Here is a 12,327-nt window from a genome sequence, read left to right on the forward strand (position 1 = left end):
GACTGGTTCGGGCCAAGGGTAGCTGCACTGCCCAAAAAAAGGGGTTGCTTTTACAAATATATGTATATTTCTAGCAGCATCAGTGACTTTCACTCATGTATTTACTCCTCAAATGGCGAAGGAGTGCACATAGAATGAATAGTTGGGGTATACCAACTGTTGTACCCACTTTTGGTCGCAGTGCACCTATATTTTGTGGCGCATCCTTGGCGTTCCTCTTTGTTACAAACATGTGACAGGCTGCAGTCCTGTCCTTCCTCCGCTTCCACCCTTTCCACGGCCACCGCCACACTTCGATTATCCTGTGCCTGCGGTCGACAGGTCCTGGCTTCGAGGTCCTAGGTTCGAGTAATTCCTGTTCCAGCTTTCTTATTGCAACCTCTGAAACGCCGCCAGTTGGCCATAAAAAATCACTGAACCAATTAATGCAGTGCGCCGATGCCCTCAGTCGTCCATCCACAGGAAGTCGAGCTCATTGTCCATGTGGTTCCCCGATCCGTGTTGCTTGTTCCTTTTTCCTCTTTCCCTGCTCCTTGTTGTGCTAACTTGTGAAACAGGAGCTGGAGATTCTGTGGTTGCTTGCTCCTCCAAGGGAGCAGTTGCGCGTGTCTCCTGGCTCCCCTCCTTTGGCTACTTTCTCTGGGCTCCTTTCTTCTGACCCCGTCAAATTGACTGCTGCCAAATGTTTTCCTCGCTGCGCATTAAGCACACAGTGCTTCATTTGGCCAAGTACAGTGCAGCAGGGCTAAAGAGAACTGGCACATGAAAACCTTCAATTGAGGAAGACACTTATGGGGTTCGACTGTGGTTCTGGCTGCTCCTCATCCCCATCCTTGGCATAGCTACCACTTGTTCCGGTGTCGAGTTGCACACGCGCTCCTCGTATCCTCGGCACTCTGATTTCCTCCAGGTGCACACATCTGCTCCTGATCCTCATGCTCCTCCTCCTCCTCCTGCCGAGCGCTAAATGAATTGTGTTGAAAATGTTGCTGGTTTATTGATTCGCAAGTCGAAATTTAATTGAACCTCCGGCTGCCAGGCCGGGATTTACGAGACCAGGCGGCAGGATAGCAGCAGCAGTATCTGATGGTGGTCAGGCTCATATTTTGCGGTGCACTAATTAGAAAATGCACCCACCCGCCCACCTGCCCACCTGGCCGCCCATCGAAAAACCTGTTTACCTGGCCACGAAGCCAAAGCACACAGAGAAAGTGCATGGGTTGGCTCCAAAATCTAATTACTCGATATGGTTGCAGGTCGGCGAAGGTGCAGGAGCAGGAGCAGGAGCACGATCCTGGCCAGGAACTTATCAGCACCCTAACAGGTCAGTGAGCACGGAGGGAGTGGATTCACCGCGGCCAGTGAGCTGGGAGGGAGGTGCAGGAATCTGCTGGCTAGTCAAAATGGGAAACGGTTTCATGGGCACTCGCAAACTAATTTGGTGTAAACTCCCTTTAATTGCTAAAAACATTTAAATATTTCCACGTTTTTCGAAACTCAGGGGGCAATGTCTTGTGCCCCCGACCCCGCATTCCTCACCAGCCCCCCTGCGAGCCCACTTGTCGGGGGTCAAATCGTGTGTGCCATAATTGGGATGCAAAACAATCGGGTTCCGGGGAACAACAGCATGTAGAACAATAATAATAAATCTTGCGGTACCGAAAACCAAAACTATTTCGTAGGTTAAATGCCTCCGGAGATCAAAGAGGAGCAGGATCGGGAATAAAGGCGAGCTGAGAGAGGCGGGGGATGCACTTCCGATTTGCTGGCGGCACACGCGATCCTGTCCTCGTCCTCGGCGAAAACATCTGTTCCCCGGCCCGAGGATTTCGGAGGGTGAGCAGCCGAGATTTGCCCCTCAATCAGTGCGCTTCCTGTCGGGACAACATGTGTGTGTGCCGAGAGTCCCGAGTCCTTTGTCCTGGTGTTTACAAAAAGGATGCGCGTGCTGCTGGGGTCGGCAGATGCCAGGGATGCCAGGGGACATGGAAAGCAGATTGAAATGATCGAATTTGCACATGGATCTCGGGCGGAGATCGAATCGCAGTGCCTGCCCAGGAGCCTCTGGCCCGCGCCGAAGGATTCCCCCGCTCCCGCAAACGGGCGAGGGATGAATGCCAAATCTATGGCTCATTAATGGAGGAATCGACGACGTGGAGCAGGGGGAAGCTGCCTGGGTGTTCCAGCAATTAAACCGTTCGACGTCAAAGTTGCACTTAATCAGGAACGTCGCAGGATCAGCCAGGACATGCCTTGTCACATCCATTAGCGGGCCAATACAAAGGCAGGAGGTTAAAAGAGGTTTAGGATTTTCACTTGCAGAAAATTGCTGGCAATTATTGTAGATCTTATTAAAAATATAGAAAAAGTGCTCTTAAATTAAATGTTATTATTAAATAATGAAAGTTCAAAGATTCATTTTGTTTTGTAAGAGTTGTAAGGTTGATTTTCCCTCAAGTGACTCACGATATTTTCCGCAGTGTGTCCTGGCATCAGCTTAATCCCCATCGAGGAGCTTGTACCAGCAGTGGAGTTGCACGAGGGCGTCGAGGAGAAGAGCACTTTGTGTACTCCACAACTCGTTATCGCGTCGCTTAAATCGCTTATTAACCCCGCAGCTGGAAGCGTCAACACTCGCTTTCACTTATTTCCTCCCCGACATCATCATGGTCGTAATCTCCATCCCCATCCCCATCCCTATACCCATGCCCTTCTCCATCCAGCTCCACGCACTTGCACTTGCCGGATATGCTCGAGATGATGTTCCTATCAGATTCCAGCTGCATCCCTCCGCCTCCTCCTCCTCCTCCTCCTCCTCTTTTCTTCCGGTGATTGTGCCCCTGCTCCCGTCGTTGTTTGGCTTTGTCTCCGCTTTCGGCTGGGGTTTCGGTTTCATCTGCTGCCCCTCCTCCGCCCTGGCCGGCGAAACTCTCGAGGAGTTGGCACGAGCGCTGCCAGGTCGTCCTCCATTGTTCTCCGGCTGAGCCGTGGATGCTGGAAGCTTCCCCACTTGGTCGGCGTCTCGTGTTGCCGGCTTAAGTGCAGTTGAGGTTGTTAATGGCTCGCTTTCGGTGCTTATTCCGCTCCAAGCCGGGGTTAATCGAAGGTTTCGTTGCGGTGGAGCCACTTTGAGTGGCCTGAGTGGTGTCCAGATGAATTTATGAGTTTATGTAGTTGGAGAGTGAATGAATCTATTTCCAAGCAAGATACAAGTGAATGGTATTTATTTTACTTTCCAAAGTTTAGTTACTCCAGATTGTTGGCACAGTGGAAGCTGCTTTTGCTCCAACTAAGTCAACTGTTTAAATGTTTCAATAAAATGCTGTATTATATTGTATTTACATGAGTCACTCCCCTACTCATTCATTTCATTCACAGTTCCATTCATTCATTCATTCACTTTGCTGCGTCGTTATTTATTTGTGTTAAAATACTTGTGCCATTTGAGTGATTGGAAAAGGCAGTGAAAATGGGAGCTGCATGGGTGGTTGGTGGGTGGTGGGTGGTGTTGGTTTTCCTGCATTAATCGCGAATTTGCAAAAACGATACAGAAGCCCCACGCTATGCGATGGTCTGGAATGGCGATGGTGGATACGATGGCGATGGCGATGGCAGCCACTCAGCGGTGGCAAGTGTCCCCCAAAAAGGGAAAGCCTTTTCCCTTCGGCGTGCGAGTGAAAGGTAATCCAATTGAATTAAAATGGAACTGAGGGCGATTTGGCAGGTGTTTAGTCTTCTCGCATTGCTAACGATTCTGCATTTAAATTTCTGCTTTTTCCTTCTTTTTCCCTTTGTTTTGCCTTGGATTTGATTCGATTCGATTCAATTTGGTTTGATTTGATTTCGATTTCGTCTCTCACTTTTTATTCCGCTCGGTTCCGCTTTTCCACTGCTGCTGCTTCTGGCAGAACATCCGCATTAAAAAGTTTCGTCTATTCGAGCGGAAATCAAAAAGTTTTATTGAGTAAGGGACAGCGGCCTTGGTGGCATGAGGGGGGTTTTTTGGGCTGTAGTTGTACTTATGCAGCTGAAACTTGGAAATCGAATAGAAATATATAGCATAAAACGAGGGAAGGGGGTAGCTGTCGATGCATTTTATTGCCACGTCCTGCGGACAAACATGCAGCCCGAGATTGGGAGGAAAACCAGGACGGGGACACGTGGCGGAGACACCAATTTCCGATTTCACACTGCGTCGCTTTCTGTGTCTTAAAGTCATTCCCGCCATTTTCCCCAAGAATGTTTGTTTACTCCGGCAATTTGCATTTGAATTCATTCAAATTTTCAGTGCTGCAGGGGAGGGGGAAGTGGAGCGGGTTGCGTATACGCCTCGTTGAACGCAAGTAAAACTGATTAATTGCCTTGCAATTAATAATGAGGAACGGTAAATGGCAGGTAATAAATTGCCCAGCTCCCTACGGAGCTCATCTGCAAAGTGGAGGGTCGGCAGTGGACAGGGTGATTTAGAAGAATTCACCTGCACCATCACTCGCAGCTGGCCGAATACGGATTTTGTTTATGCACCGCACTGGCAGAGATATTTGAAGGAAATCACTGGGAGTGGGCGTGATAACTCTCCCCTTGGCAACCCCAATTCGGGTTGAGAGGTCATCTGGCCAACGATCTGGCCAGCGAAGACGGATTGCTTAATTATGGCAGCTCAAGATGCTTGTTTACTATGCTACTTATGTATTTCTCATGCTAAAAAATAGGCACTTAATTTAACTTTGATCTTGTTTAAGTACTCTTAAAATACTCCCTACTCAGTACTTAACCTATGTCAACTATTACCCACGCTGCTCCAGCAGCCACTCATCCCATCCTTCGCTGGTTTAGATCATCTTTAGTGGAGTCTTTAAGCTATTTCCCGGGAATACCACTAAGATATCCAGTCAATTAGAAGATGATTTATGAAGTCCGCCCCTTGAAACCGCAGGACAAAAAAGATCTATTGCCACCTTTTTGGGTGCTGCACACCCAGTGACTGATGATGGTGCCTAAAAGGTTCCCCCACTCCCGCAGCCTCCTCCTCCTCCGCTCCACTCCACTCCCGAATTTCCGAGACTCCTGTTCCGGCTGCGCCTGCGCACTCTAATTTTTATTGCACCCCGAGGTCACGGCCTCTTTGCTTCCCTTCCCGCCCGCCTTTCACCCCGCATTTCCCCGCTTTCCCCGCTTTTCCCGCTTTTCCCCAAGTACATCTTTTTATGAATTGTCTGCCGCCTGTTGTTGTCGGTTGTTTGTTTTCCTTTGGCTCTTTGGAACGCGCTATTAGCATAAGTTCCTTGTTATTACTTTTCTATTTTCGGAGCCAGCTCCCTCGAGTGCAATTGAATTCCCTGTGATTTCTCTGTGTATTTCTCCGACTCGAGATTCTCGAATCTCGAATCTCGAATCTCAGCCGACAAGTGTTTCTGTCCCTGAAGAAAAAAAAAAGAGGGGAATTATCTGCGCTGCTATTACGCTGAGTGGGCTCGAAAATTGAACTCTTCTTTGAAGTTTTCTGTTCTTGCTGCTCAAAAAAAATTGCAGCTGGAGTTTAGAATGTTTTCTGGGCAGGTGCAATTAAAAATATATGGGATTAATTTGGAAAAGTTCTGAATAACTGGTCTGGAGATTACTATAGAACAGTGAAGTTCCTTGGGAGGAAAAACTTGGAATCACAATTATAAAACTATTTTCCTGGCAAAACAAACAATTCCCTGAGAATCCCCGAATTCCCACAGATTAATCACCCCGACTGCCTCCACTTCCACAATACCATCTAAATTCCCTCGGTTGCGCCTCATTAGCCACGACGTGTTAACCATTAGGACGTCCGTTTACTTGGCTCAGATCTAACCCCTTCTGTTTGTTAAGGACCTACCCCTAACCCTCCAACTCGGAGGCTTATTAATGATGCGGTTGCGACTTGATGACTCTGTGGGCCACATATCTCTGTTGAACGGACAGCGGACAACGGACAGCGGACAAGGCGAATGGCAGGTAGCGCGGCATCTCACTTTTCGACTCTTCCAATCACAGACGAGCGTGAGCGAGTGAGGAAGAAGGGAGACCTGAATCGAGAATCTCGAATCCAGAACAGAGAGCCCATGGAAACTGGTTTTGTAACCTGACCCAAAAAGCCCTGGTCATCCGCAGATGCTGCCTCTTTCTGACCCGAGTGCTGGATTCTCTGGATGGCAATCAGCGTCTGGCAACTGGACCCAGCTGGCAATCGCCATTGCTGTTGCTCCGATCGGAGTGACCACGCCCACTGCTATTGCCCCTTTCGGTCATTTGGACATGCAGTTTGCTGGTGCAACATATTTTGATTTAATTAAAAACCATGCAAAATGAAAGGAAACCGGAAAATTAAAGGAAAAATGGGCGGGAAGGTGGCAGAGCTTCAGAAGAAGGCACTTGCAACTTTGTGTTTTCAGAATTAGAAGCAAGTCAGAAATGGAAGGTACAGGCTGAAGGATATCCTGTAAAATAGAAAAAAAGATATAAGTAGGCAGACCACATATATATATATATACAGCTGCGGTTAAAATAATAGCACTACTGCAGGTGGAAAGTTGATTTCCTAAAAAAAGGTATTGAATGATTATTTTTTTTAAAGTCTGATTGCATGAATAATAAGTACCATATGTTGTCTCTCTAAGCAAGAAATTTTGACTCTCTCAATGTAACGGTTCTTTTTGTTTTTGGGCACTTTCTGCAAAAGGGCGCTAAATGAGGCGGTAACAAAAATAGCACTGACCACGTTTTTGCTAAATAAAATTAATAGGAGTGATTGCTTTGGGTTTTTTTCGACATATTTTGAAAAAAGGAGTTGCATTAAAGGTTTTAATTGAATTTTTTTCAAAAGAAGACCAAAAATTCTCTAGTTATGGGTCGGGGAAAGCATTTTACCGTCGAAATAAGGAATTTGATTAAAAACATGATCTGTGAAGGTAAAACCTACGCTAAAATTAGACGGTTTTTTTTGTTTTTCAAACAATATGATCCGCAACGCACTGCTGTTTGTCGAAAATAACGAAAAACGTGGAAGAAAGCCCTCTATGTCCAATGTGGAGATCAAGCGCTTGGTTCGGCAAAGCAAGAAGGAGCCTTTTAAGCCGGTGACGGAACTGAAGAAGGAGCTTCAGATAGCTGCAAACGTGGAAAAAGTTCGCAAACACTTAAGACAAAACAACCATAATGTGTGCAGTCCCAGAAAAGTCCCGCTTTTGACTGTGAAGCATGTGGCAAAGCGAATCGAATATGCCAAGATACGCAAGGACTGGCCTGTGGAGAAGTGGCGCCACATTTTGTGGTCAGATGAGAGCAAAATTGGGTTTTTTGGTTGGAAAGGCTCTCGGTCTTATGTTCGGCGTCCACCACGAACTGAAAATAATCCTCGCTTCACCTTTAAGACGGTAATGCACTGGGGATCAAACATCATGGTATGGGCGTGCTTTTCATACTATGGAGTAGATCCGATTCATATGATTCAAGGCATCATGGATCAGCACATTTACACAGATATCCTGGAAAATGTGATGGCGCTATATGCCGAGGATGAAATGCCGCTTTTTTGGACATTTCAACAGGATAACGACCCAAAACACACGAGGAAGAAGGCTCGAAAGTGGTTTGAGCAGAAATCGATCCGAGTAATGATCAGTCACCCGACTTGAATCCAATCGAAAAACTTTGTGCGGACGTGAAAAAAAGGTTTCTGAAGCCAAGCCCAACCATAACGAGGAACTTTGGATTCATGGGGGATCGAGGATCAAGGATTCATGGAGCAAAATTCCTCAAAAACGGTACCAGGACTTGGTGGACTCCATGCCAAGAGGATGCGCAGCTGTCATTGCCTACAATGGTCACGCAACCAAATATTAAGATTCTTTAAACATAGTTCTTAAGATATAATCCATTTGTTGAACTCTTATTTTATTTTTTTAGCTAGTTTTAGCAAAATACGAGAAACAGTGCTATTTTTGTTACCGCCTAAATTTGGAGGTTTTTCTTTGTTTTACCAATTATTTTTAAAATATCCATTAGATCTGTTACCAATTTTATTATTTCAATTGAAAATCATTGTAGTATTTAAGATTAGTGGAAAAAATTTTGAAAAAATGTCAGAAAATAGAGAAACGATGGGGCAAACACGAAATGTGCTTTTGGTGCTATTATTGTTACCGCAACTGTATATATAAATATATATATATGATAATAATATAATACCTATTATTGCATAAACTCCCCATTCTCCCAAGTAACCCCAACCGAAATGCGACCTCAAGAGGGTAGCAGAAGCCCATGAAAAGGGATAAAGTTAATCTGCCGAAATTGCAGAGTGGGTGGAACACCCGACAGCCGGGTGTCCAGAGATGTCCGACTCTTGTGGTTGCGGCTGGGAGTGGGCTATGGATATGTATCCATATATATGTACGTACGTTGCAAAGGGTGCCAAATATTTAATTCGAATGTAAATTTTGCATATGCCAGGACTGTCAAATGCTCGGCTGCACTTGGAGCTGCTGCAGAAGCAAATCTCCTGACCAACCACCCAGCCAACTATCCCATCCTCCACTTCAGCCCGGCCAGCCAATTTCCCGACTCGTTTCTGTCCAGTCAATACTCGGTTGACGTCACAATTCTACGATTTTAGCCACAGTGACATTCTCCTAATCCCAGGAACACACTGCTCTCTCCATTTCTCACTTTCTTCTCGCCCAGATCCTGCAAAAAATCATCACGAAAGAGATGTCTACTTTTAATGAAGTAAAGATACATTCAGTTAAATTCTAGTTATAATGAATTAATATTAAGAAGAGCCATAAAGGAATTTCATTTAATTTAGGATTATTTTCAAAGCTTACTTTTCACATATAGACCTCCTCCATTTTCCATCTGCGAGTGAAAAGTCAAGGAATCGAGCGGCACCTTGACTTCCTTGCCTCCGTTTTCGTTTTCATTTAGTTTTGGGCCGCGTTGGGAGTTCTGGGTGCTCCTCCCGGGCTTAAATTCCCATTTGGACCAGGACCAGAAAGCAAAGGATCCAAGTATTTTCATACAATTAGGCAGCGGGGATGGAATGGGGCTGGGGTAATTCCAACGCAAATATGAACTCCACATTTGACTGCCGAAAACTTGGACAAAACTTTCGGCCAAGCCACTCACGAGGCGGGTGGGGGGTGGAGGTTGGGTTAGTCTAGTTATTTTGTTTCATTTCGGCTAAATTGCATTTTATTTTGGCCTGCAATGCGGGGGGCGAAAGCGGGGGAGTGGGGCAGGGGGGTTCTAAAACGTTTCTTGCCTGCAGTTTGAATCTTATGCAAATATTTTTGGGCTAAGCTTTTCAAAATGGCATTGGCCAGGCAAGGAGGCCATTGTGTGCGGGCACAGCAACGAGAGAGAGAGAGAGAGAGGGATAGTTTCAAAGTGGGCCATGTGTGGGGGAGCGAGAAGGAGCGCAGCAGCCAGGATGGCCCATAGGAGCTGGAGCTACCGACTGCCGGCGAGGAGCCCAACGTTTTATGGCTGAAATATAAACTCTAATGGATTTCATTTGAATGGTTTACATTGAATTAATGGACAGGGCGCAGTTGCTCTGCCAAAGTTTCCATCCCAGCAGCAAGGAGTTGGGTCCTGCGATGCGAAAAAGAGATCGGGATGCAAGGCCTGAATTTGAGCAGCTGATGGATGGATGGATGGGATGGACTTCCATCGGGAAAAGCCAAAACTTGAGGCGGCAAAAATGGGCAGAATGCGTAATTGTTTGTTTCGAATGCGTCGTTCCTTTGGGAGGGAAATCGAAATGTTTACTTAGGCACACAAATTAATCGGGCCAATAAACCATTAGGAACCACCGGTAGTACTTTTCCACAACTTTGTTTTCGCATTTTACTGAATGGAAATTTAGCTCATTGATGAACTTTTGAGAGCTGCGTGAGTGTTTTGGGTCCTTAAATGTTTATAATGTTTAAACGGAGTTTGGGTTAAGGAAGTATTATTATTATTTCATTAACAATGAAATAAACAGTCGAATTGCACAAATATCTGACTCTATTTCACCACCGATCATGAATGATCGTGTTTCGCTGTCCCAGTCATTCATCTTTGCGTGCACCTCCCCCTCCACTTCCACTGCCACTACCACTTCCCACAACCAGTTTCCACCTTATAACAGCGAATCCAACACTTGTCTTCGAACATGTTGTGGCCCAGCTCTCTTATACTCACACTACTACGCAACGTGTTCGAACAGCTGTTGCAACAACTGAGAGGCGGAGCAGCGCAACATGTTTGGCCGTATAAGAGCATGTAACTTCTTGTTTTTCTATTCTTGTGCTGTTGTTATTTCGTTTGTGGCAGCAACTTTGTTGTGCCCACTGTGCACATGCATCCGAAAGATACTTAGATACCCCATCCCGAGATACTCGTATCCGATACTTGCAGTGGCATTGTTGTTGTTATTATGCGGCAGGCGTTGCATTCCTCAAACATTCGTACTTCTTGGCTTGTGCCCTCTTCCTTTCGGATTTCTCAATAAAATTACCGCCGGCTACTTTCCGTTTTCCGCTTGCCCCAGTCCACTCCCCCCTCTCCCCCTTCTCCGCATTTACGAATTTGTATGCGCAGAGTGTGTTAAAAAAAGGGGTTTTCGGAGGAGGGGATGCCACTAGAGTCTAGAGTTGTTTTACAGAATGAATCGCACAAAAGACACTCGTCATATTCGCAGCTGCAGCAGATATTGTCCTCTGTCTCCTTCGTGCACACTGTACCTGTCTCACTTACTCACTTAAAATACATTGGTGATATTAATTTTTTAAGATATTAACACTTTTAACACTTTTTGCGTTGGCGGTATAGAATAAACAAAGTATTATCTACAGAAAGTATTTCATATACTTGGTGCCTTTTGTTTGAGTATATTTATAGAAATATTGATCATGGTATTTATAGGTTTCGCTGATGACGATTATCAAAAACAATTGCTTAGTTTAAGATACTGTATCTAAGAGGTATCTTTGCTACTGTACCTCGATTCTCGTTCCTTTTTCTGCACTTTTTAATGCCTATATCGCCCTCCCTGTCGCTCCGCCACCTGCCCTCTCTTTTCAGCCGTCTGCGACGGAAGCAGACACAGGGGCAAGGGAGTTAGGGGGTTCGGGGGGCGGTGCACGTCATAATAATTATTTTATGTTCAAAGAAGCGGAGGCAGTGCGAAAAAAAAAACGAAATTTGAGCGGCGGCATGTGGCAGAGGCAGGTGAGGCCGAAAAACTAGTTGGCCGAAATCCTTGATTTCCTCGCTCTCTTCCTGTCAAAGGATATCTTGGCAGCTAGACATCTCTTTCCTTGGCACGAGCAGCAAACAAAATAAACAAGAACGCGCACGAGAAGAAGTTGAAGGAGAAGCGACAGTGGCGTCCGCAGGATATTGAGAGGGGGGTTGCAATCAATAAGCATATATCGATAAATTATGTATGCCCCTCTTCATCCCCCACCCATTTCAATGAATTGAAGTCTTTGATTTTGCCCCAAAACCCCCGAAATTCCACCGCCTACGTCACTGCATGTCACTGTTATTTTTGATGTTTTTGTTGTTCGAACATCTGTTCGATTCGCCCCGTCCCTTTCGCTCCCCCGCCCCCCTGCCGTAATCACATTTTATTGGATTTTATTTTGCGTGCGTTAAATCGCCTAATCGTCTTTGTTTTTTTTCCCGTACTTTTCGGCTTATCTGTGTTTTGCATAAATCGCTTTTTGCCTTTGCTTTTCGCTGCCTGTTTGAATTTGTTTGATTTTTGTGTTGTAGCCTCTTTTGTTATTTTTGTGATTTTAGTGATTTTTTATTTTTGCTTTGCGCAATATTTTCACCTTGTTTTTGTGTGTATTATTTTTGGCTTTTATGATTTTTTCTTTGTTTTCGTTTCATTTTCTTCATTTTTTTTTCTGCAATTAAACACGTTGAAGAAAATATAAAAAATAAATGGGCGAGAGTGAAAATGAGCGTGGAAAAAATATACAAAACACGAAACAATAACAGCTTACAAAATTGTCTTTTTAGCCGATGCAATTTTTATGGGCAAATGTTTATCCTGCGTTTTCTTTTTTACGAGCGCGCGAAATGGAATTGGATTGAAAGTGTTTTCTTTGGTCGCGCTGGAAAAACATTTGCGGCACAAGATATTAATTATAAGCTTTTTAGTTGCTGCTAGTATTTAGTGCTACCTTTTAAAGCAAAGCATTTGGTGATTATCAAGCTACCTTCTTCATATTAACTATCTAGTAATTAGGAAGAAACTCCCATCTTAAAGTAATTAGTTATAGTTATTATAATTTTAGT

Source organism: Drosophila simulans, chromosome 3L (assembly GCF_016746395.2).
Source record: "Drosophila simulans strain w501 chromosome 3L, Prin_Dsim_3.1, whole genome shotgun sequence".
NCBI lineage: Eukaryota > Metazoa > Arthropoda > Insecta > Diptera > Drosophilidae > Drosophila > Drosophila simulans.